General features: G+C 40.8%; 1 protein-coding gene and 1 long non-coding RNA gene across 3 annotated transcripts in view; one reads left to right on the top strand and one right to left on the bottom strand.

Moving 5' to 3' along the window:
* The window catches only part of IGF1 (insulin like growth factor 1), a 73,648-nt gene that overhangs the window by 32,125 nt on the left and 13,998 nt on the right, over nt 1-27,525 (bottom strand). The window lies entirely within an intron of this gene.
* On the top strand, nt 7,144-27,067 carry LOC140700187 (uncharacterized). Its single transcript, XR_012078479.1, has 3 exons — nt 7,144-7,208; nt 18,608-18,738; nt 26,990-27,067. It is a non-coding gene; the product is annotated as an uncharacterized lncRNA (long non-coding RNA).

Genomic DNA, 27,525 nt, shown 5'->3' with positions numbered 1-27,525 from the left:
TTCAGCTTGTGATGTTGGCTGGAGAAATCAAACTTGTTTTCATTTTTATTTTTTTCTCACATACTTGTACATGTTGTGAATGACATCGCTCTGCTCTGGGACCCCACTCTGAGGCAACGGCCTCTTGGCCTTTTAGCCACTCACTCACTTCTGTGAATTTTATTTCTGAGAACTGGAGACAGTTTCCCCAGAAGTCATTTTCCAATTTATCACAAAACCTGTCCGTGGTTGCAGAATTAGTTGGCCTCATTAGAAGCAAGCGTCGCGAGGCCTGATGTGTCCTCCAGCTGCGGAGGCTCCTCTGTGCAGGGACACTGGGCCAGGATGACTGCTTGTGGGACATTTTCTTCCCCTCAGCACTTGCTTTCTGTCTGCTCTCTTTGACTCCGGGCTGGGAAGCCCGCATGAAGGCACTGCAGATGCTAATATTTAGGCATAATTAGCTCTGTGTTAACTCTAGTAGGAGGTGAGGGCTCAAGTTCAGGGGGTAAATGCCCTCTTCTGATGCATAGCTGTTTAACAGGGCAGCCTCCATTCTCTCTTTCCAGCCTTCTAGCAAGTACCTGCTCCTTATAACCCCACATCTAGCCTCTCACACCTGTGAGAAAGGAGAGTATCAAATCCTTTGACCTCTCGATAGTTATGATCTCCATAATCCCCCCTAGGTCAATTAGATGCATATTTGTATTAAAACTGTATACATAAACCTTTAGGTTGATGAGAAGAAATGACTGTCAAGGTCTTGTAGCAGCTTCTGTATAACAGGGATGGGAGGAGAAGTGAAGCTTTTTGACTCTGAGAAGTAGGGGTTTGATAGCAGGTTGTGGAGAGAGCTACACATCTCCTCATTTCTGAACTGTGAGTTCAAGTCATTGACAATGACTTTTACAGAAAAGAACGATAGGAAAAAGGGGGCTATGGATTTAGAAATATTTTAATCTACTTTTAAAGACTTGATCATTTATTTTTCTCCTCAAGCAACTTTTCATCCTCCCCTTCCTCCTCCTTTGCTTCTGGTTCAGGATGATAGTTTGGTAAAAGCCACTTGTGAAGTCCTAGTTTCCCGTATCTTCTCATTGAACCAGTGCTCCCACCGTCCACTGAGATGTGCCCTCAGCAGGCATTTCCCGCAGTCGGATTATGAACCACCTATAAATCCCATGCATTCTTCAGAACATCCGTGCCTTCTTTTGCCACATCTTTTTTCCTGGTACTCAACAGGCCACAAGTCACCCGGGACTTCTCCTTCCAGGCTACTGATGTCTCAACCTTCTCTTTTCAAACCAAATTCCTCTCTTGTCCTTGGCTGTGACTCTTGGTGTCCCAGCCTTCTCATCTCCCCCACCTGGCTAAGTCATCTGTGGCATCACCAACAGCGGCTCTTTCTCCTAGCCTTCTATCTGACCTAAAATTATGCATTTCTTTAAGTATCAGAGTTAATCTACAGACTACACTACTCAGTTTGATGCTTCGTTAAGCTCCCTAACATTGACTTAAATTCAGCAGTGCAGACAGCACCTCCATGCTGCAAGAACACTTGAGAAGACTCAAACCTAGAGGATATTGATTAGCTAGTGAGAGAGCAGCAGTTATAATGAGACCTAAAGGTATAATCAAACAAACTTTGAAACTTTTCTATTAAACCAAGTTTCTCCTGAGATTGAAAGGGGGCATTTCATTCTTCTGTTCATTTTATGTTCAAACTTCTTTATTCAACATTTAGAACAATGAGCACCTTTGCAATAACATACTACCAATAGCTTCCCTTTGCTGAGCAGTTTCTATTAAGCTACTATAGTAAATATTACTTTTCATGTCTTATTTACATCCTACAGCAACTACAAGGAATAGGCACTGTTACATATCCATTTTGCATATGAGGAAACTGAGGTTTAAGCAGGTCAGGTAACGTGACCCCAATCATACAGCTAGTAAGTTGCTGGGCCTGTTCACCACAACAGGGGCACCTTCAAAGTGGGAGAATTCCCAGGTGAGGAAAACTCTGAAGTTGATTCCATTACCAGGATTCTCAAAGGCACATAATGCTAATATCCACAAAGGATATGGGTGAAGTCATCTAAATCAGCCCACCAACCCTAGGGTTTGAGCACATTCAGAGTTCTGGCCTAGGTATTCCAGAGAGTGCCAGAAGGAATGCTGTGCATGGGTTTGCTCTTGAGGGGAAAGTCTGGGCAATCCTACAGTTTAAGGCATGGCTGGGTATTGGATGTTCACATCTCACCCAGTACACTGTGAACCTTTCCAGTTTCAAAAGGGGCAGTCAGTTCGTTCATGCAGCCAGAACATCTTGTTTCCAATCCCCTTGAATTGCACAAAATTATAACAACTTTAGCAGAAATCGAAATAAATTTTACACATCACCTTGCTGTCCCAACAAATCACGTTATCATCATTTTTCTATTTTTTTCTAGTTCTCATCCAGATGCATGTATCCTTTTGTCATAGGTACAGTCACAGCCTCAATTTAAGGTAGGATTTTTGTGTTTTTTTTAACTTAAAATTATATTGTAAATATTTTCCGTATTGCTACATAATCTTCATAACTATAATTTTAAAGCTAAAGAATATTTTATTGAGTAGGTTTGCCACCATTTGTTTTTTAACCATTCTCCTGTTATTAGACATTTAGGTTATTTCCAGTTTTATCATTATTTCAACTAATGCAGCAACGTCTTTGTGCACATGACTTTCTACTCCTTCTAGATCATTTGTAAGAATAAATTCCCAGGAATGGAATTATTGAGTCAAATAATATTATCAGACAATCCTATTTTGATGAAAACCCACAATTTTTCGTAAGGACCAAAGCATAGAATTATATCCAGATTTTTCTCCCAGGATTAGAAAAGAGAGAGCCAAGGTAGAGCACAAACAGAATCTTACCTGCATCCCGTGAATTAGAATAAAAGAACCAATTTCTGTTTTCAATTACTAGGGCAGTTTCCTCTGAAGGAAACATGGGATGTAACCAAGAATTGGGCTTGGCACCCAGAAGTTTGCTAAGTAGGAGAAAAACCAGGAAAAAATGAAATTGATGACAAGAAACCTTGGTTCTCAACTTTCAGAATCATCAAGTACCTATGAGGTTTCTTCTCCAGGGTGGGGAGAGGGGAAACTCAAGGAACATCTCTGCCAAGATAGCACCACCCCTCGCCCCGTAGGGAGTGGGGGAGTTTGTGTTCTAAACAGCAGAGGCTCTGCACATCTGCCCTCCTTCCACCACGTTAATCCTCTCCTGCTTATAATCATTCAGTCACAAATGTTCATTGAGCACCTACGATGATTTAGACGTTTCCTTCAGGCACCTGTGAGAATTCTTGTCTGAGGACTTCATTCCCACTAACCTCTCTGAAGGTGCAAAAAGTTTACTTTGTGCATCACAGACTAGCACTTAACTAAATATTAGCCTTTATTTTCTGTTTTATGAAGACTGGCCCACTTCCCCAACTTGATTTGAAGCATTTTTTACGGGCAGAAACCAGGTCTCATATTTCTGTGTCTAGAATACTGCACTGGGCACTTCATAAATGCTCACTGACTAGTGGATGATGTCAAGTGCACCAACCAGACACAGAGAGGCACAACATGATGAGACTTTTACACTGGAAAGAAGAAACCCCAAATCAGGACCTGTCTCTGTGTTTCTGTTTTCTTTCTTGTTAAAGGGGGATGATGATAGCAATGGTTACCTGACTCATAGTTCCCTCTACGGGGCTGTAGTGAGTTACGGCACGTGGAGAGCTTGGAATAGTGAGTGGCGTAGAACAGGCACTCCCAAAGTGTCACCTCAGGTCACTATCCTAAGCAACACATTAATGAATTAATTGTGAGGCTGTGCAGTGAAGCGGTGAGAACCTGAGTTCAGACGCTGGCTCCACTTCTAATTTTGTGGCTGTGGGTAAGTTATTAACCTCTCAGCACTCATCCAAAAGGGGGATGTGCACAGTATCCACCTCACAGGGTACTTGTGATGACTGCACGGGTGAACACTTACCAAATGTTAGTTACCATAATTCAACCAAGAGTCAGTGAATGGCTACTATGTGCCAGGACTCAGGGTTCAGAAGACAGATGAGGACAAAGGAGACATTCCTGGCCCCCTCTCCCTCCCCTATCAGGAGCCTGCAGCTCACACTGCATATTGGTGTTACTGCTCCACACAGCTAATTCCAGAGCTAACTGCACACAGTGCCTGGCAGTTCACAAATCACTTTCACACACATTCTGTCCTTCAGCCATTTCAGCAACCTTATGAGGCAGATGAAATTACTCCCATTTTATAGATGAGAAAACTGAGAGTTTAAGTGGCTTATGAATCTGGAAGTTCCTTTGATTTCAAAGGGTAAAACTTCTCCACCTACATATCTGCTTCCTAACCCCCATGAAAAGATGAACTTCAGGTTCGTAAACCTGTGGGGGCTCCTGAAGCAGCCAGTGCCTAAGATGACTAATAGGCCAAGGGGTGGGTGATTGCACAATGATGCTTCTCAAACGTGAGCCTATACCAGTATCACCCAGAGGGCTGCTGAAAACCTTGTGGTCTGCCTCCCAGAGTTTCTGTATCAGTAGGTCTGAGGTGGTGCCTGAGAATTTGCATTTACAACAAGTTCTCCGGTGATGCGTATGGCTCTGGGTGACAAAAACATCCAGCATATCTGTATAATATGTGATTAAGTGGTAGAGCACTGGTGAGGAGCAAAGGGCCAGTGAGAGCTGGCATCCTGAGAAAAACCCCTTACACTTTTAAAACTCCAGAAAGACTTCCTATCTCTTTTGATAATTGCCTAATAAAGGTAACCATATGTTAGTCTAGTAGCAGAACCAGTTTTATTGCAAAAAGGAAAAAAAATCATAACCTTCCAAAGTAAGAAACTACACTGAAACGAAAAACACATGTTGACCTTTTTCCCTTCCCTGCCTTTTTTATTTGCACGGTCTGTGCCATTGTGACTTCCAGCTAGCACCTGAAGACAACAAGCCAGGTTGCAGGGAGGGAAATTAGAGCCTTGACAAATTCCCTGGCCAAATGGAAAGCTAGAAACACAGGTATGTCCTCAGATATTGAAAGCTGCCTTTTCTAAGTACCAGGTTCAATTTATTTTTAGGCTTTCAAAATTGTCAGGTGGATATTCAAGCCAATCTGCTCAATTGTAAAACTTAGTTCAAGAAGACAGACTTCCCGAGGACCTACACCTACCTCTTCTATGCCCTCAGCCCTTTTAACCTCCCAGGCTAATGCAGAGAAGCCAAACAGGTGGGGTGGGTTTTTAGCACACCCTCAGGACCACATCATCAAAACATCCTTTCCTGGGTCATTCAAAAGTCATGGCAAAGGAGAGTGAAAGGAAAATACACCACTGATTGCCTATAGAACCAAGGCTGTTATATAAACCAGAGGACATTCAATTCTGCAAGAAGAAAAATCATAAATCATGATTTGTTATTTGTCAGCCAGGCTTCACATAAGCACCAAAATTTCTCAAGCAAGTGTCGGGATCAGACCTGCTGAGGAAACAGGGTTAATTAATGGAACTGCTTCCATGCACAAGTGGCAGGAAGAGGGCAAACGCTGCTCTATTTCTTTTCCGAGCCTTTCTCATGAGAGTGACTGTGAGGCTCCCATAGCTTTAAATCAAATGGTGCCCCGCAGGCAGGAAATCCATATTGGGAGCAGGGGGAGGAAAGCAGGGGCCACTGCTGGCTTGGCAGTTATAACCTTCCTCCAGGTCCCTGTTTCCATTTCCCTTTAAAGAAGAAGTTGGGTTTTTAATGATTCCCTTTCTAGTCACTTCCTTCCCGTTGCCTCGCTAGGTCATTTCAGCGCACGCCTGTTTCAGAGATCTATTTCTGGAAAACATCAGAGGGAGAATGACCTCATTCACTAATTGGGAAGCCAATTGGGTATCCCTAGGGTTGGCTGGTACTTCTGTGCTCAGGGGTCTCCCCACCCTCCTTGGCTGTTTCTCAGGCTTCAGCTACCACAGGACCCTCTGGGGAGGCAGCCACAGGCACACAAATACTTATGAGCATCCTTTGTGTACTAAGCACTCCACTAAGGCTGAAGGAGCTTGGGAAGAGGTAGAACACTTGGTCTGGTCCCAAGAAAACTGTAAGCTAATAAAAAAACACGAACCAAGAGGTCAACATGATCTGAGAGCAGAAACCTATTAAAACTTTAGCACCGGACAGGTCCTTAGAAATCCTACAGTCCATAGACGAGTTTTGGTAAGAGGCCTGGGAATCCTCTGCATGGTGTGTAATTATGTGTGTTTGTGGATTTTCCTGGAAAGAGGAAATTCAGACACTCAAAAGATTCTCAAAAGGTTCCACAATCTGAGGAACCTAGAGAAGTACAGGCCCAGGCTTGCAGAGAAGCTGGTCTTGTTTTTATTATACCTTTCACAAACATCCGGGCTGGCTGCTTGTGATTTGAAATCAAATCTCAAATGCCAAATCCCATGTCAAAGACACCAAAGGATCCAAGATATCTCCTTAATTCAGCATTCAAAGTGTTCCTCAAGAGGTTGCATGCCAAAAGTGTAAGAAACAGCTCTATGTGTTATCCCATTTTGGAAGCTCTGAAAATACATCAGTCTATTCAAGTTTGTGAGAAGTTCTAGTGAAGAAATCTATTTGATGGTACTGAAGCCCACTCTCCTCATATTTAATAGACCACTGGATCCTTGTTTTCCAGGAATGTCTATTAACTTCCTAAGGAACTAAGGGTATTGTATTCTGAAATTCCTTCTGTTTATCACTTCTTTTGATTAAAGTACGTGAACGAGTCCTTTGGAAATGTAAATAATTTACTAATGAACAGTGCATTATCAGCCATTAAAAACCCAGCATAAGTTAGTTCCAGGTCTGGGAGAATAGACCATAAGGAAAGTTGATTTGCTAAAGGGGATTGGTTCAGAATAGCAGACCCCTGCTAAGCTGTAAGGTCTTCAGAACCCCCTCCTTGGGAAGCTTTCTCCTTGGGGAGTCTACCACATCTAAGACAGCCACCACCCTGACATCTGTCATTCTATTGTTTGTTTCAAAATGTTTAACAAGATTTGACTTGGTTCTGTTTGTTTATTGGTTGACTTGTACTTTGTCTTCCTTCCCCACCCCCAATGGAATGTTAGATCCATGAGATCCTGTCCACTGCTGTAGCCCCAACACCCACCGCAGGTCTGCAAAGGGTAAGAGCTGAATGAATACATTTTTTTTGGTATACATCGTATGTATATGCTACTGAATGGATAGAGAAATTGTGATTTGTTCATTGCTGTATCCCCAGTGCCTATAGTTAGTGCTCAAATAGATGCTCGTTGAATAAATGAATGGAGAGGGATGGTCTGCATTGCCTTTCATGCTCAAAGCATGCTTGTGGGTATTAGGAGAAATGAGTGATACTCAGACTCTTATAAGATTGATTTAAATTGAGATTCCTTTCTCAGTGACTGATAATAGACTAGAGTGTTTTTCAGATTGCCCTAAGGCAGGAAAGAAGGATTAGAAGGGGAGAGGAGGTCATTAAAAATACGATGTTGAAAATGGACAAAAATGGGCTCTGGTTGGCAGAGACAAGTACTATAGCAAAAAAGCTGTGGGCCCTGAGTGAGTGAGAAAGTACTACAACAAAATTGTAATATGAGGCCGGCGTATGTAGAGAATTATGAAATGAAAGCCTAGAGAGTAATCTTCCCACAAAACTTGGCATTGCTGAGGTTTTAATTAGAGTGGGAACTCAGATTTCATCCTCCTATTTTAAGACTCATTTGGAGAAGCTGGAAAGGATCCAGATAGGAGTAAAAAAAAAAAAAAAACAAAAAACATTAACTGGGTGGAAAACAGAGTGAAGATTTAGCCCTAAAAAGAAAAGGCTAAGTGACTTAATCTCCACCACTAGGTATAATAAGGGTTATCATTACACAGAGAATTCATTCTCATCTCCACTGAGGACTAGAGAAGGGTAAATAGACTCGTGCTACATTGAACATGCTTCCACTTAAACATCAGGAAAAATTTCTTGATTGTAAGGGGGAATCATGCTGAACCAGGGCACTGTGGGAAGCTGTCCTGGAGATCTTTAAATGTAGGATGACAACCATCTGCCTTGGAAGGCTTAGATAGAGGCAGGGGACTGGACCTAAGGACTTTTTGGCTTTCCTTCCATCTTTGATTCTGTGTTCAGAAACCCAGCCGCTAAGCACCCCCATTCTACACTAATCCTTCGTTCCTGTCATAAGACAGACCCCACACTGTCAAAATCCGAAAGGTTTCCCCTGGGAGGAGCTCGATTGTTCTCCTCTGAATAGGAAGGAAACTGATAGTGTTGCTTCAGCTGCTTCCCTTCTCCAGCCCCCACAGAGAGAGGCCAGCTTTTGTCCTGATGGGCCTCCCCAAAAACTGGGATACGGGCCTGCTCTCCATCTTGTGTGGGATTGGAAGATGTGGATCCAGTTGGAGACAGTTGATACCTCCAAGAATTAAGGAGCATCAGAGCTGCAAGGCATTTCAGAGCTAATCCAGATCGATCTCTTGTTGCTCTAATGAGGAAACAGAGACCTTGAAAGATCTCTTCTTCAGGTCGTGCAGCCATTTCTCTCTACGTGGGACTAGGATCCACGCTTTCTGGCTCCTTACTCTGCAGTTTCTCCTCATTACCTATGTGTGTACTTTAGTTGGAAGGAACACTTTAAATGCAGATAGAATATCTAAAATCAAATCTTCAGAAGCTAAACTGTAGGTGAAAAAATGAGCGAGGAAGAGCAGAAATTCCTGTGGCGGGCTGTGGATCCCTGGCAGCAGCATTCAGCTTGAGTGAGCACGTCCACGTCACCTGTACTCTCTAGCGGGCCACTTTTCCCTGTGTCAGTGAGGCATTTGGATCAGGAACATTTTAAAGCTTATTTCAATCACAGTATGTTGTGATTCTGTGATTTTGAATTTTAGTTACCAAACTAATAATGAATAGAAACTGGGCTAAAGGAATGAGTTTTTTGGGAAAGATTATTTATGATGTAATAGGATGGTGCTCAGTTTTTTTGAGATTCTAAAATGGCAATATTCTTTTCTTCCTTTTTATTTAAAAAATAACTTAAAATTTTCATATTGGGGTGAGGGAGGGTATTGCTTCAACTATCACCTGTACAAAGAAACTTCCAGACCTGTTCCTCTGAGCTGCCCTCTCTTTGAGTTTTAGACCAGCACCATTAGTAAGCCATGAGGATTGTCTTCTGAACACTCCCATTATGATTCAGTATCTCAAAAACCAAAGTCAATGTCTTTGCTATTGCCTAAAGTCAACCAAAGTTGAATACTCCCCTGGACTTGCCCATGTCTGCATCATCATCCTTTTGCTTATCAAGACTCAAAATCTTACAATTATCTCTGGCTACTTTCTACTTCTTTTTCCCTTTTATCCAGGCAGGCAGCATACTACATCAAATCTTCCTTTATCTTAGCTATCAGGTCTCCTTATTCTTGCCCATTCCCATTGCGCCTGCAAAAACCAGGCACTCATGACTCTTCTGCTTCCAGCTCTTTCCTACTCTTGATTCATCTTTCAAATGAGCTAGAGCAAAGGAGGCAGGTGATAGAGGATGGCAATTTCAGGTGTCAAGAGAGAAAACTGGGAGTGGGAAATAGCTGGGAAGCAGACTATACGGAGTGAACTAATTTAGGAGAAGCATGGTGCCCCAAATCTTCAGAGCTTTTTCAGAGTATGTGGATTTCCCATAGGATGTGGAAAGAGGTCACAAGACATTCTATATAGATATTGGACAAAAATGTGACCCAAGTAAATTGGAAAACTTGGGGACATCTAGTTTACACATACACTTTCTTATTTAATTTTTACAACAATTCTATGAGATGGACACTATTATCCTCATCTTACCGCTGAAAATACAAAGCATTAGAAAAGTTTATTAATTTGTCTCAAGATCACCCACCTATTAGGAGGTCAAGCCAGGATTCAAACTCAGGTCTGTCTAAGCACTAAATCATTCTACCACAGTAATTCTCAGCTTGATACTTCCTGCCTAGACAGAAGCCCATAGGAAGAGCTTAGTGTATCTTAGAGCATCTTCAAAGAGGAACTGAGTATGAAACAATAGAAAATAAAGCCTAGTACACCTCTTCACCAATTTAGTTGCTATGATATAGTGGACAGTACCAAAAGAGATATATTTTTCTTTACCCTTTTCCATAGTGACTTCCCACATTAGTTTGCTTGACCTGATAAATAAATTAAAGTGAAAATAAATGATCTTCACATTCCAAAAAGCTTCCTACCTCCCTCCATCATTTTAGGCTCCTTTTTAAGTTCTGCTGATCCTAACTGTCATTTTTTAAAGACTGAGAAGTTTATTAATTGCTTTTTGTCTTGTTTGACACCAGAAAGGAGAGGGAAACTGAGGATAAAGACATTCTCTTGGGCAGCCATTCATTTGCTCTAAAGCAACTGGCTAATGGATAGGGCATGAAACTGCTTAAGAAACATAGCCACTGAGAGTTTTGCTAATGTTTTTATGCCCAAGTTGGTCTAAAGTCTGGAACAGAGCCAGTCCTATATGCAGGAAGAATGATAATAATAATGAATGTTGGCTATGCCAGGCATTATGCTAGGCACTACTTCTCATCTCACATCATCTTACAGGAACTGAAGAGGGAGTACTCTTCTTGTTTTTGATAGCATGGGAAATGGTCCAGAGATCACACAGCTCATCAAATAATGCTGCCAGAATTGGCATCTGGATCTGGCTGGCACTAGATCAACCTTTGATTTTCGTAGTGCATAGGTGAGCACCTAAGTGATATGACTTATATGCGGGGATGGTCCCTGTGGCAGGGACTCTTACTCATTGCTCAATATCCATTCTCCTTCTTTCCATAATAATGAGAACACGAATTTTTGGCTAACTATATTTCACAGCCTCCCTTGTAGCTACATGATAAATAACCATAAATAACCATAATGTAAAGCAAAATGAAGTGCCTTAGCAGATACAGAGTACAATGAAGGTTCAAGAGAAAGAACCCTTCTGAGTCACCTAGGGCGACCGCCACTAATGAGAGAGATGACCATCTCATGGACTCATCTAACACCCTACTGTTACGGTTTTCTGCTTGCAGAATAGGGGAGGCAATAGAGTTTTTCTACCACTGATGTCCTGATCATTGGGGGGATTTCCACAGAGTCCTTCTGTCAGGACACTGAAGAAGGGATTGCTTTCTCAGTAGAGAGATTTCATGAGTTTAAAGGTCTTTTCCAACCCTGTAGTTCCATGGTTCTACCTCTGTTTTTAACAGAAACTCTTACTCTCTGGACTACCTAGGATTTCTGAGTCTTGTCATATTTTATGCACTTAGTAGAAGCAAAGCACAAACATAGGTAGGCACAGAGACCTCCAAGGGACCTTCCTCCTTGATTCTCCTTTTCATCTTTTCCAGCAGAGTAGAGAGAGAGAGGTGTCCAAAAGGAAGTATTCAACCACGTTGAATGTGAGGTTGCAAGATGAATATTTAAAAAGCATTTTAGTAAAGTGATGATTCTTCTGAACTGAGAAAATCCATCCAGAGTATATCTGTTTCATAGGTGTGGATTTTCACATAGTGGATTCTTTAAAGAGGAAGAACTCTTCTCCAGGGCTTTTACATTATTCTCCTATCACCCTTTCTTTCCCTCTTTACATTTCATGCTTTTCTTGTCCAGTTCACTCATTTGCTGCTCAGAGCTAAAAATCTAGCTTTTTACACAACTCTCATAGAAAATGGCTCCATTACAAAGAGTGAGAGAGTAGCACAAAGAGCTAAGTGAACCATTTTTGCTGTGACAGGAACCTTATTTGCCTTTTGGCCCTGCTTTCTGACTTTCTTTGTGAAGTCTCTCTTGCTCTGATGGCCCCAGCAGCTTTCTGTCATGAACGGAAACAGAGCCACCAGGCAATGCTCCACTTGGAGACAAATGGACTCCTGATAGCTCTAGGACTAAATTAGACCTGATAAAATGCTGTTTTTTGGACTTCTCAATCTCTTTTCACCCCTCACTTGAAAGCCAAGGCTATGTACCACATAATTTGGAGATTATGGTTATTACTCTATGTTGGTAAATACAGATAAAGGATACATTTGCTTTTCTTTCTTTCAAATTCATTTGGTGCCCTTAAATTCTCTTCCTATTTTATTTTATTTATTTTTAGTTTTTTTAGTTTCTTTTTCTTTCTTATTTTTTATTGAAGTGTAGTTGATTTAGTTTACAATGTTAGTTTCAGGTGTATAGCAAAGCAATTCAGTTATACAGATATATATATGTATATACACACACACATACATACACGTACATACACACACACATTTTCAGCTTCTTTTCCATTACGGCTAATTACAAGAAACTGAATTAGTTCCCTGTGCTATACAGTAGATCCTTGTTATTTTTCTATTTTATATGTAGTAATGTGTATCTGTTAATCCCAAACTCCTAATCTATCTCTCTCCACTCCCTTTCCCCACTGGTAACCATAATTTTCTCTTGCTATTTTAAATTTCATTTCTCAAAATCTACATATTATTTGTTAATATTGTATTCTTCTATCTATGAATCTAATTTTGATTCTTCTTTCCAATTCTAATAAGACTCCAATAATAAGTATATTTTCAGAGAAAGAGTCTTAGTTCATTTCTCCTAAACCCCTACTAATTGCAGGATTTGGGGTTGAAGGAGGCAGAATCACAGAGGTTTAGCCTTAAAAGAGGCTTCAGAAGATCTCGTCATAGAAAGTTAGTATGCTAATGTCAGAGGAGAGCAAGGAAAAGGCTTTTGGAAAATCAGAAAGTTTATTGATGAGAAAATAAGCAAATGTCAAAATATACATTAAAATACCATATCAAGTGACAGTCTCAGATTTGGTTGATCAGTGGTTTCTCACACATAGTCTAGCTTGTATATTTCCAGAATTCTTCTAGGTATCACAACCTATATGACTGAACTATTGTGCTGTACACCAGAAATTGACACAACATTGTAAACTGACTAACCTTCAATAAAAACAAAAACAAAACAAAACCCCTGTGCCTTCCTTACAAACTTGATCTTCAAGTTGCAGGGAGACCATTACTTTCCCTTCTACAGAGCACTTGTGTATTTCTCAAACAAGTAACTGGAGGATTGCCTACATTTTTTTTTCCCACCATTTTCTGTTTCGTTTGTTTACACAGAATGGATAATAAATTTTTAGGAAGCTGGTGCTTCCTGAAGCTTGAGAGAAAGGTGCCAAGATATAGGCCTGTGGACATTTTATGGTTTCCTTTTCTTAACACCTCAGGAACTGTGGGCCTTCCCAGGACAAGAGACTCAATGTACCTGGAATATCCCGACATGTGTAGGAAACAGAGAGGATCAATGAGTTTGATTCCAGGTGGAAACCAACAAGTCACACAATCTAAGTTGCCTCCCTTGGTTGGCTGGAATAAGAGGAAAGAATAAGAGCTCAAACTGAACCTAACAGTGAGGCTTTCACGCCAGAAGGAACCTAAAATCAGTGACTGTAACAGTGGGTGTGCAACAGTGCATGCTGTAAAGGGCAATAAAAAGAAGAAAAGGGGGAAATAAGAAGATGAGAGACTGATTAGAAACCTATTTCCACAGTTGGGAAGGAAAGAAAACTTGGGGAAGGTACTGTGTAGTTTCCTCCCAGACAAGACCAGGGCACAAAGGTCTCACCAGTCCTTGTTCTTCCCTGGCACGGGCCATTTGTATCTTTCTGACAAAACACTAAGCACTAAGGCAGAAGCCCTGTCTGTTTAGTTCAGCATTATATCTCTTGCACCTGCTACAGAGCCTGGTGTGTACTAGATGCTCAGGAAATATCTGTGCACTTGCTGATTACATTTTACTTTAGCACTCAACTTTGCAGATCTATGACATTCAATCTGTGTGATGTTGGTCTTGCCAGTTAGAAAATTGTAGGCCATTGCACATGCTTGTTGGACATCCTTCCAGAAGGCATAGTGCTATGCTTCCTGTTTTTATTGATTGTCTGAGTTTCAAGGTCAAGAACGACAAAGGTTAAAAGAATACTTTTTTAAAAAGGTAAGACACTCTCTTCCTATTGGCTAATCTTTCCTGTGGGGGAAAGAAATCTTCCAGACCACAAACAAGTTGGGCGAAACAGGAGGAGCTTGGACTGGAATCTGCCACAGCAGTTTGGCCCTCAGGGATATCTAAGCAGCAAAGCAATTTAAGGACATAGGCCCTAAAAAGAAAACAGCACCTGCCTTGCCGAACAGTCTAGTCTGGAAATTGCTGGGTTAGCAACACGTTGCACCCTGTGAAAACTTGTGATTTCAATGTGAAAAAAGAGGTTTTAATTAAATTGGGTGTTTCTGCATCTCCTGCAGGGAGTTGGGGTTGAGGGGTCAAGAATTTGAGAATTTTATTAGGATAGAGGGAGCCTTCTCAGAAATCCTGGAACCCCACAACTCTTGGTGAGAGACTTCATCCATGTGTGGCCGTGTTTTTGCCTTTAGGAGCCCTGTTACCATTCGCCTCCTTTTGCAGCCAAGCAGGGCTGAACCTGGAATGGTGTTCTTGGTCTGTGGCCTGAGATTGTCCACACTGTGCTTTTCCAAATGATTTTTTAATGGGTTGTAAGTTTTCAGGAGTGGGAGAGTTTCCTGTGGGGCCCAGGATTTCTTAGTTTTTTGTTTATTTCTTTGTTTGTTAGCTTTGAGTTTGAAAAGATGATCTTAAAGAAATATTAAGATCAGGGGATTAGGGGACATTTCAGGCCACGACCAGTAGACTCTGATATTCAGTTTGATTCAGGCAATATGAATTGAGCACTTGATACAGGCAAAGCACTGTCCCAGGTTCTGGGGCTATAAAGGGGAGTATGATGTCAACTCTGGCCAGAAGAAGTTCACAAATGAGCACATACTTTAATATAAGAAAGACTGGAAAAACTACTTAGGTGAAATAGGGGAGCCTGGAGTAGGGAAAGATAAATTCTTGCAGACAAAGTTGGAAGAAGTCTCACTAAAGAAGGAATGTATGAACTTGGCCTTAGAGGTTATCCAGTATTTCCACAGCTAGGGAAAAGGGGATGGAAGACAAAGTGAAAAATAAAGGCATGCCGTAGGTAGGATGCTGTAAAGGCAGTCAGGGACCATGGGCACAGGAATTGGCTGCCGGAGGGAAAACCCTGGCTTTTTCCCACTTAAAAGCTATGTGCCCTTAGGCACATGATGTACTTTTCTGTGTCTCAGTGGCCTCACTTGTAAAGTAAGGACAGTGAGAGAACTCACTTCACAGGTTTGTTGTGAGGATTAAAAGAGTTAGTACATATCAGTGCTTAGAATAGGACCAGGCATATAGTAAGAGCTCAGAATGTGCTAGCTATTCTTACTCTTTAATGCACATGTTGCTCTAACCTATCTTTTGGGATCTGTCTTGCTCTGCTCTCCACGAGCATATTACCCCAACAACTTGCTGGATGGCACGTGCACATTCAAACTGGCTCTATACACTGCTGTCCATGTACCTTTTCATTGAGTTGGTTTCTTGGCCCAGGATTTCTCCATTTCTCCAAATCCTACCTAGTCAGGGTCTATGCTAAACACCAGAATGACTTCTAGACAAATTTAAGTATGCTCATTACACTTTACAAGCAATTGTGGTAAATTTGTAGAAGCTTTCTTTCTGAAACTTGCCACTAACCAAGGCTACTACTGACCCTCTGGAGTGATTCACTAAGTCTGGGGAATGTCAGAGTTTTCCCTTCCTTTTCCCTAGAGGGGAGTTCATGCACCAGGGGGAAGGGCAGGTTCGTTTTTATGCTATTTCTAGATTTCCCTGAAAGATGACAGCCACATAGTCACCTGCACATGCCAATGTTTCACTTAACCCGATCCGAAGGCCATCGCCATCTTTATGAATAAGCCAGGACTCAGAGCTCCTCATGAAGCTCCCAAGAATATTCTCAGCCAGTCTATTTTAGAATAGAAAAGAGTCTTATCCCTGCAATTTAAAAAATTGTTTCATAGATTGAACCAGAGAAGTAACCCAGCTAGTTAAAAGATTCCCCATCAAGGGATCAACTGAGTCAGAGGCCAACATTAGATGCAGAGTTTGGCTGTTGGACAGAACCCCAAATATTTGAGTGAGAATGCAAGGGTATGTGGGAAGAAGCCTTTCCTATTTTCTGTTTGCCTATCAGTCTGGGAACAAACTGATGATCTCAGGCTCATGTTCCACATCCTACTGTGTCAGAGTCCACCGTAACACAGAGCTCAGCAGAGAGGTTCAGGCCTGAACACTCAAGGCCCAGGGCTTCTTTCCTATTTAGCTCTCTCAAGCCTGGAGAATCTTGGCTAGGGGTGTGGGGGAAGGGAGTGAGAGGAAGGGAAAACATGGCCCCAGCCACCCACCGTGCCATTCCTGGGTTTTGATTAAAGAAGAAATTATTGGCTCTGACATTCTTGATTTGCAAGATTCAAATGTATTTTGACTTTTTAGAAGAACCAACGGCTCAGGTTTCACGGGAATGATCCTTCTGACTTAAAACCTAAAGCCGCTTGGCTTCTCAGCAGTGAATGCACAGCAAGTGCCGTTAGCAAAGTGACATTGCGACGGCTGGGAGTTGCACAACAGCATGATGTCAGCCTTCTGATGGGAGCTGTGCTGTTGAGCAATGCCACTTGGAAGAGAGCGGTCACACACAGAAACCTGTCCAACGGTTCTAAGAATTTTATATCTTTAAAAATATTCAATATATTTCTTTATGTGTTGGGACCCAGGCTTTCAAAATCCCTAATTAGTGTTTTTCCAGAAATCTCCCCCTGAATCTTGGGTCAGGCAGCGAATTTCCAGTTGACAAGCTAAGTTCATTTTAAAATATCCCACAGTGAAACCAGAATTGGGCTTTAAAAGTGGGGAAGGAATTTCCCAGGCTGGTCCCTGCTCATTGCATTTGCCCTCTCCTCTCAGTTACCTCTACCTACAGCCTCTTTCTTAATGCTGAATCTGAGATAGTGGGAATCAAGACCCTGCATGAGGCAAGGTGGGGGGACTCAGGTAAGATTTTCCATTTCCTCATCCTAGTAGGCAGGAGACATGCATTCTCTTACATTCCATCGTGCCTGGTACAGGACTGAGGCACCCTGCTGCTCCATCCACAAACCCTCGTCCCAGGATGAACCTAGCAGACAGCTTGGATGGGAAGCTGCCATTTCTCTTCCTGGCCCTGGGAAGAGATGAGTCACGAACATGAGCAGAGGACAAGGAGTTGGCTAGCCAGACCTACAGAGCTGGGATCCCTCTGGATAATGTTCCCTCCAGAATGAAAGGAAAATGGCTGTATGTCTTACCATGTGCACAGCTGCAACAGTCTATGGGATGTGGCCCTTCCTCTACTGATCTTTATCCCTTCAGTCACTATGCTCACTGCTAACAGGTTAATTGCTAAGGACCCACGTGTACATAGTAATCTGGGGAAGAATCTCTTTCATGAAAAGGAGAACTTTTGTAATAGGTCATAGTGATCATATCAGGAGAGTCTGAGAAGAAAGTTTTGCCCCTCTGTATTCCATTAGGGGTGTGTGTGTGTGTGTGTGTGTGTGTGTTCTAATCTAGAAGGTAAGAGTGATCCTGAGGAGCTGATTATGAACAAATGTACTTCAAAGACTAACAACTGAATTCTAAACTCAAATGAGAAGAAAGTCTTCATTTAGGGAAAATCAGAGAAAATACCACAGGGAGGAAAAGGTATCAAATCTAACTGCTAGCATGTCATAATATTTTGTCAGTAGTTTTCCCTTGATTTCTGTTCAACTACCAACTTTCAGCTAGCATTAATCTTCTAATCAAAAGGGAACAAATCTATTTATAATTGACATAAATGATAGTCCTATTTATAGTTCTCTTTGGCGTTCCATGTTTCTCTGTGGGAGATTTTCCCTGAAACAAAAGCCTACTTTTTGAAGCAACTGTGTTCCAGGGACAGCCTTGATCATTTCTGTTGCCCGAGAGATGTATTTAATTAACCTCTTATTCTTACTCACGGGGATGGTGGATTGTGGGAAGCACTGACCAGTAACACAGCTACTCCTCCTTTTGCCCTTGTAATTCCAGTCCGTGGAAAGCATACACAGCCCAAAAAGGAATGGCTCCAGAGGAAGCTCTCAACGAAGATGCAGGAATTGAATGCCATCTTGGCTAAACCACTTACAACTTCAGAATGTACCTGGCCTAGCACTCCTTCGATTCCAACAACGCCTCATTCATATTATCTCTAGAAACTTGTAGCTGGCCTTGGGTCTGGGAGAATTTTATGACGATTCCACAGGTATTATCTCAGCTGATACTCACAAAAACCCCTTTTGGGAGGAAGGGCAGGGCTGACTGTACCCATTTTACAAGCAAGAGAATTGCCCAAAGTACCCAGCTTATCATCAACAAAGCCAAGCCTCCTCAGGGTGTTAGGTCCCCTTGCCTCATGTTCAGAACTCCTTCTGAAACCTAATTTCTCTTTGGTAACAAAACAAATATTATTCAAATATACCCAGACACTCACAATTGGATTTCTGTTTAATTTAGAAAAATCTCTGTTTTGAGGACTTCTTGTGCTGAAAGAAAAGGAACCAATGATACACATATTCTTTGCATCAGATCCTATCTGCACTGGGGGAAACGGAGGATCAGGTGGAAGGGGAACTTTGTGACTCCAGGTAAGATCTGCATTGAACTTGAACTGGAATGGCCACTGGATTGTCATTGAACCTGAGTTGGAAAGATTGGCCCAGAAACTTAACAAAATGAAAGATTCTTTCATGAGCTTTCCATCAACTCAAAGTCAAAGCACCTTGGTTATACAGTATTTCTGGCCTCTCTCAAAGGCAACAGAGCCTATCCATATCTCTACCTAGTCCAGGACCCAGGCAGACAGAAGTTACATGAAGGTGACAAATTCCACCTCACTTTTAAACATCAGTGGAAAACCTCACAAGATGGTAGAAAGGGAAAGGAAAATGATAAACCCTGGTATTCATTTGGAAATTCAGTAAACATGTTTTGAGATCTGCGGTGTCTGGGAGGACTAGAAAAAATGTCATTTTTATATATTATTATTTATTTTAATGTTGTCAGATTACTTTGATGACAATGTGGGTAAGGATTGCATTCTTAACTAGACTGAAGGTAACCTGAAGTCAGGTTCGATGTCTCCCTTTGAGAAGATGGTGACTGCTCATTAATATTAGTTGTCTCTACTGGCTTTCTTATTTCAGTTTTCTCTTGATTTCTAACACTGTCCCAAGTACATAGTTGTCCATAAAACATTGCTGAATTGAATTACATTTAGGAAGAGTGGCTTTCTTCTATTTAGTCCATATTTTACAACTGGTCATTTTGGATCAAAATCCATTAAGTTGGATCCATATCTGGAAGCCACTGAGTTTTGACTCCTTAACCTTGTAACTTGTTGATGGCTCTTCTGCCAGGGCAAACAGGAATGAGCGATATTTTCTGGACATTCAGTAACTTTAGAAATACACATTTCTGAGTGCAGTGCACAGAGCTCTTTCTGTCTCACTTTCTCCAGGTTATTTGTGCTCTGCCTGGTGGTGGCTCAACTCACTATTTCAGCTGGGTCCCTAGGAATGGATCGACTCCTGTAATTCTGTTGCGTATTCCGTTCTCTCAAATGTCACAGGGTCTGCCGATGCTCCTTGTGAGACGTGAAATAGTGATTTAATCTGAAGATCACAGCCAGCTTCCAACAAAAAGGATCATGTTCTGTTTATCTAAATTCCCTCAGTAGTTTTCTTTAGATACAGCATTTCTCACTCCCTACTTGAGAATGCCTAAAAATCCACAGGGGCCTTCCGACTCAGCCTTGTCTGCATTTCTAATGAGTTACTGCCTTCTTATGGGTACACACAACTAACCTAGGCCTGGAAGGCCAAAGAAAAATGGATGATTTATTCCACACAAACACTGGCTGTACCATCCGTGTACAGGGGAGTAAGTGGGACCTTATAGAGATTAATAAAATAGCCCTCACCTTTGAGGAGCTTCTAGTCAGCCGGATGGTTATAAAGCATGAACACTCAATTAAAAAACACAATATAGGATAGATTATATATGTTGTAAGAGGACTATTATTGCTATTCAGAGGTAGAAGGTTTTACAGAGAAGGTGACATTTGAGAGAAGAACAGGAGGAAAGCCCCAAAAAATAAAATGTGTGGTAGTAAGTCATCTAGTTTGGATGTTGGACTATATAAGGGGCATTTGTAAATGCCTATCAGAGCCAAGCAAGTCATATGAAGGAGTGAAGGGGGCCACAGTAAGGTAATACAGAGTGGTAGGGACTTTGGTAAAGCAGGAAGCATGTGCCAATTTAGAGGGAAGAGTCATCTAGTAAATACTGACAGATAATTCGAAGTTTTATGAAAACATTATATTTGCCAAACAGAATACTTTTGAAGATTGGATACCACTTACATACTGTCAGTTTGTCAGCTTTGCTGTAGGGAAACATTAGTTAGACATTAGAAACAAAACATTACAGACAAAAACACAATTGGAAAGTTAGATAGAGGCCTTGTATAAAATGCTTTACTGTCAAACTGGGGAGTTTGGATTCAATTTACTTAGCCACAGACCATCACTGGAAATTGTTTAGAAGAGGGATAAAGTGATTAGGACCGCGCTTTAGAAAGATTAATCTCATGGGTGGGATGGCTGGTGTCAAAGCGATATTGGACACAGAACCATCATTGAGGAAGCTGTTGCAATAGTTTTGGTGAGTGATGAGGAAGACCTAAAATAGTGATAGGAATGGAAGGAGGGACACGTGTAATCTTCCAGTGAATTGGTAACAGCTGTTCTGGATCTTGGTGCAAAACAAACTACAATGCTGCAACTCACTTTTGTCTGAAGAGTTGGGTTTGATGGTCTCCACTGTCCTAAACACTCTGAGTGATTGCATAACTTGTCCATTGCTCTGGCTGGGAAACTGGCCTTTCTTGCTTTACCAAGGTCACTGGCCAAAAACTCCACTTGCTCTTGAAGAAATATCTCTTTGATGATATTTAAATTATTGAATATTCAGTTTTTCAGATTTGGGTTCTTCCTTCACTAGGAGGACTTCATTTTCTTTTAAATTCTACCTGAGCTGTACCTTTGCTATGTTTGAGGAGAGCTATGGAGTTCCTTAAAGATAAGGTTTGCATCTCATTCATATGTATCAGCAGTGGCTAGCCTAGTGTCTGGGTGATAGTGCCAAAGGCAATAAATGAGTGTTGAATTGAATAAAAGAGATATGGTTAGTGTCCAAAGAGATCTTGCATATCTGGGACAGGAGAGGCATGGATCAATGTATACTAAGGCGAGATGGGAATGTAGAGGAATAAAGCAAGCCCGTAAAGCACTGTGGTGAGCTGAGGGGCACATACCCCACCTAAAAGGCTAGAGCCAATAGCTGCCACTCAGGAATGCCAGCCAGCAATGTTACATCACCCACTTTTTCAGAAGAAGCTGTTCATCTTTGTTTTTATTTAAAATCTCTTGATTTTAAAATTTCAAATTAAAAAAATTCATTGAGTGGCCCAAACAAAACATGTCCATAGGCTAGATTCAGTGGGTTGAGATTAGGATCTGGCACCATTTTGTCACATCTGCTCAAGACTATTTACTCCATGAGGGTAGGGGCTGTGCTTTACCCAGTCCTTTCATCATTAGTATTCTGCTAACCAGAAGGTATTCATGGAATGGTGTGGACTGCAAAAAAATAAGGGAGAATTATTCCTATCTGAGTCAAGCTTGGGGTTGTCTGACTGATATTTAATGGGTCCTCATACACTATTATCAAACCTCTTTGAAGGCATGGCTACATCCTCCCTTGGGTATTGCTTAGCACATAGCATGTGGCCAGCCAGCAATGCTATAATCAAATTAATTAGTGCTATGATTTTACTTGTATACAGTTTACTGAAGCACTGAGCAAAAGTAATGAAAGAAGAATGCTAATAAAGAAATATACATTAAGCTCCACATCTAGTTGGATTTCTTAATGGATTTTAGAGATTTCCACGAAACAGTAGTAAATGTTAGTTTTGGAAAGGTCTTAGAAATTATCTTGTCAACATTCTTTCAATAGGTAGAGTGCCAAAGAGTCAGGGATATTAAAATGTATTAAAATGCTGTGGATTAAGTCTAAACAAATTCAATATATAATTGTGACCTAAGTCTAATACCAACTTATCCTAGATTGAATATAATCAAGAGGTGCCAGGTACTTAAAAGTTTAAGAAAAATGTTTGTGAAAAAAAAATATGAAAATAACTACAACTTATTCCCCACCACCCCACCCCCTGCCCTCCACCAGAGAGAATTGTGAAAATAGATCACAAGAGTCCCATTTCAGAAGTGGAATGTCTTGGTTCATCTTAATATTATTCTTCCAGTGGAAACCCATGGGACTTGGGTTGGAGACCCATGGGACTAATCACCAAATTTACCAAGTTATTTAGTGAAAGAGCTCTAAGTGAGTCCAAGATTCCCTAACTCCCCAATTCAAATCCCTGCTTCTTCCTAGTGTCATTCAAGGATTGGAAGTTACCAGCTGGCCTTCTCTCACTCTTACCTACCCTGCTGTGGGAAAATGTCTTTCTGAGGAAGTCATGTCCTTTAGATGACCAGAACTTCATTAATGGACTCAAGCTAGGGAAACTGCCGAATTCCAGAATGGGTCTAGTGAAGGCTATCAAATGGGGAACCCAGCTGGTCCCTTTGTAAAGCAGATTTAAAGTTTACGCATCACCTTCCAGTATGTGACAGAAACCCACTTCTTAGTTTAAAACCATTTCTCTTAAATCCCGAGAGGAATCCTAATAGAACTGATCAACTCAGAGTTATAAAAAATAATATTAGAACCTGGCTGAACATGACAAAGAAAGCAATTTGATATGAATACAACACACAATTCTCCTCAATGCAATCAGAAATATTTTTTTTTAAAGGACTCTTGTTTGGCTATTCTTGAAAAATGTAACTATTGAAAAAGAAACTGGCAAGATCTTAAGGACTGGATCTAAGTTCCTGGCCCCAGTGATGGGTTTGGAAACTGCAGCCACAGCAATTAGGAGTTCCAATTTCCAGTTCACAGAAGGTCAGGCCATGGGGTTATGCTTGGAGCAGCTCTATACTTCCTCTGAGGAAAGGCTCCACCAACTTGAGAGAATCGGGGCTTGATACTGTTGAATCAGCATATATATTGCTAATGACCACAAGCAGGTTTGGCCCCAACACTGTTTTTCAAATCTTTAGTGAAAGTTCAGCTCTATTTTGTATTTTCTCTCTTAAAAGATGGCAGGTACCAGTCAACAGGTACCTGCTATTTCCTGTGATTTCCTAGACCAGGACTCTTGAAATGCCCTAATGTGCATACAGATTCCCTGGGTGTCTGGTTAAAATGCAGATTTTATTTTAGTTAGTCAGGAGTAGGGCCCCTGATTCTGCATTTCTAACAAGCTCTCAGGCTGCTTTGAGTAGGAAGTCTTTAGATCTGTCTTCACACGAACTAAACTCTGTTTTTACTACGTGACATTGATGCCTGCCTCTTGTAACAATTTGTTAAACTAGATCTTCCCATTATTAATAAGAGATTATTTCTTGCCACAAAACATTTTCCCTGGCCTTTAGTAAAATCTGGTTTCTTCTAAGAGATAGACTTATCTGTTCTTTATTACTGCTATCGGGGGGGGGGGGGGGCATTGGAATCATTTCTATTGATTGAAACCACTCACCCACTAAATGACTGTAAGACACTAAGTGATCAGTGCCTACTTCAGAAACAGCCAGAAGTAAGTCCTTCTGCATCTTTAACTTACATATGATGGTGTTTTTGTGCAATGTTATTGAACCCTCATCTGGTTTCTCTGGTTAGGGAGATCTCCATAACTGCATGCAAAGCACTAGTAATCTACAGAAATGTCAGCCAGATTTAGGTACTAACACCTCTTACAAGTCTTGTGAGTCACATGACTCAGGGCACACAGACTGTCTATCTTAAAGTAACTCTGAAATGATACCTACTATATGAGTAGTATGCCACTGATCTTCTCAGAATCTATCCTCAAATATCTGTTTCATATTGAGAGGCAAGAATCAGAGAAGAAGGAATCTTTGCAGAGCCAAAAACATCTCTACACCAAATTGAGAGAGTGGAATTATAAGGTGAATGCAATTAGCTGGCAGTGGTGTCTATGCCGAAAACATAATCGTCCCTTTAATAGGGAACATTTGCTGTGCTTGACAAACTCACAGTGAAATGGTTGGATCCATAGGAAGGAACATGCTGAAAATGGTTTCAATATGATCCTGTTTTTTCACTCAATAGCCATTGATTGAGGGTGTCCAGCCAAAAACAATGAGAAAATGAGCCAACAATAGTCTTACCTTTGACCATATTAGATATAGTTGCAGCTGAAGTTTGTTACATGTTTCAGGAATAACAAAGCATCCGTATGGAACAAATATTTGGCAATATGGCAGCTCATGAAACCAGGAAAAATTAGACAAATTATCAAACGCTCACTCCCAAATTACTCAAAAAAGAAATTAGATCCATTTTCAGTAGCTTTGCTTTCAAATTTCTTCATTCCATGAGTCACCACTACCTTCTGCCAAACTAAATATGTCTATGAACGGCTGGAAACTTTAATGGAAAGAAACATAAAACTCAAAATACGTAGGAAAATTTAAGCTTCTTCATGGAAGACCTTCATGGAAGACTAGCAAGTCAGGAATGTTTAGAAACAGAAATAATGCATTGACAATACCTTTTGTTTTGGGTAGTTTCAGAGCTAACAAGCAATACAAAATGCATCAACCAGTCAACCAGCTGACATGCCTTTAAACTAAAATGACCTTTAAAAAGGAATTAGCTCTTTCCTTTTTGTTTGTTTGTTTGTTTGTTTTGTTTTGTTTTAAGCCTCCAAACCATCAAACTGCTAGAGTCTATGAAGATTCACTGTCCTACAGTCAGGCTGATTAGATTTGGGATAAGGACACTTGATGTTATTATCCAATGGGTGACAGAAATTGGGAAATTTTTCTTATGCATAGTTAAGGGTTAAATTTTCAAAGAGTATTCTGATGCATGACACTAGAAGAATATGACATAGCAGTTCACTTGGACTTTATGGACTGTGGTTGCCAGTGCTACTTTCATGTGAGTTTATCAAGGTTAAATTTAAAGTGTCTGACTATGCAAAGAACCCTAGACAGAGAGTTGCAGTCCTGGCTTTCCTACCAGCATGCTTTGTAACCTCATGTACGTCATGTTTTTTTTTTCTGGACCTTGCTTCCCTCATCTGGGAATGAGAACACTGGACCAGACTGCTCTATATGGTTATTTCTAGCTCTCCAATTCTTCAATTACACTTTGGCAAATAGAAACCACTTGTTTCTCTGAGGGCTGATGCTCTAGTTGTTATACCTACCTTGGAACTTATTTGCTAGGGATGTATCACTTGTTTTGTACTTTCCCTTGACTACCACCTCTCCTTTTAGTGTGAATGCTTTAGATGAAATAAGGCAGAGGAATTGAGTGGAAGTTCTGTTCTCAAAACCATTGTCATAGGTGGCATCTACTTGTGCGGGCTTCTATGGTAGCTCTTGAAAACTCTCTGTTGACTAGAATTAGCTTACTGTTGATATAGGAGAAGTTTTCACTGTGGCCACAGTGAGAATTTTTTCTTCTATACCTTCAATCTCAGATCCAACAATGGTAGTGGTAGCAAATGGAAAGTCATGGGGTATACCCTGGGGACTGGTAGAAGGAAATCGCTTTTGGAATGCCTTTTTAAACGTCAGGTCAAGGAGTTTTATTAAGTGCCCAACACTGGATGCTATGGAGGACAGAAACAACTTTTAAAATTTAGTCTCTTTTTTTCTGAAAGAGCTCATAATAAGGAGGACGAAAATTCATGGCAATGATAACCAGTATTTGATTGTGGGTTCAAAAGCTTCTTTTCTATGTCAACTGTTGTGTCTCTGGGAGCTGTTGGACGTGAGGCCTCTGAGATATTTGAACCACATGGTCACTGGTCTATATGGTAATAAAAACGTACAATTCTGATTTCATCAAAGCCATGCTCAAAACCAAAAAAATTCAGTTCCCCTAAATCAAGTTGTGATAAGGAAGCAGTTTAGATGGGCAATCTGAGAGTACAAAGAAATTCTGATTAGTGAGTAATTCCTTCTGCTGAACACTGCTTTTTGAGGCTAAGCAAAAATCACCAATAGCTGATTTGGAAGAATGAAAATCTTTTGCTTACACTGATACCTCAGTGACTACCTAACCACTATGTGTAAACTAACTCTTTAAGCAAGCTCAGTGTGGTAAAGTGATAGATTCATCTTTTTTCTGCTTCCTCCAATGAGGACATAAATAGTAATACTGAATGAGCATTCTGAAGATCCATTAATTGACTCCTGGATGGTCTAAAAGCAAAGTGATAGGTGAATAGGAGATACCAACATGCTTTTCTTTATAATTGATAGGGTTGAGAAGATACACTGCCAAATTAAATTTTCTAGATTATAATTATTGCAGAACATTGAACTAATGGTTCAATATCATTAAAGATTAAAGTCTAGCCACTGAACTAATTTGTGGATGGTGATTAGAGGGACAACACAGAATATTCAATTCAATCCATTAATAGGTGATGTATTTGGATTTCCAAATATGTTTCCAAAGACCTTCTATAGTTGAGCCTTAAAAAAAAACTCTGAGGTATAATATACTTATTCCTATTTTACTAATGAGGAATGGAAGACCCAAGGAAATTAAGTGACTTCTCCGAGGTCATAGAGCTGTTAAGTAAGGGAGCTGGGTGAGGCCAAATCGTGGAATCTCTGATTTTCAGAGTAATAAATACTTCACTGATCTCTTTCTGCTTTCTGGTAGAGCTGTTTACGGGCAATAGAAGGGCTGTGATGATACTCAGCCAGGAAAGACACAAGAATGGAGAAGAAACACTATGGCCCCTCTCTCTGAGCCAGCGTTTTTCCACTTGTGAGGAATTGAGAGCTTATTTATTACATGATAAAGAAGGGAACGACCACAAATATTGGGGTCAAAGACGATCAGCTTCTCTGTCCATCTAAAACTACTCAATATTGTAAATCAACTATACTTCAATTAAAAAAAGGTAGCCAGCTTCTTTTCCATGTGCTCCAGGTGGTCACAATCACACAGTTTTGCTCTATATCATTTCTGCCTTCCCTGACTACTGTTACCAAAATAAATGAGTTCTATAGCTTTTAAATGAAAGGGAGGGCCTGCGAACACATTTTTGATAGCCTATAGAAAGAGCTTTTTATTTTCAGAGAGAAGCTTTCAAAACCACAGTAACTCTTCTCATTGGTAACTCTGGGCAATGGACTGTAGACTCCACTAACCAGTGACTGATCTCTAGCTGGTGTGTCACTTTCACTCATAGC

The sequence above is a fragment of the Vicugna pacos genome, chromosome 12 (assembly GCF_048564905.1).
Source record: "Vicugna pacos chromosome 12, VicPac4, whole genome shotgun sequence".
NCBI classification, from domain to species: Eukaryota; Metazoa; Chordata; class Mammalia; order Artiodactyla; family Camelidae; genus Vicugna; species Vicugna pacos.
Note: the sequence above shows the minus strand (reverse complement) of the source record. Positions and strands in the feature narration are given on the sequence as shown.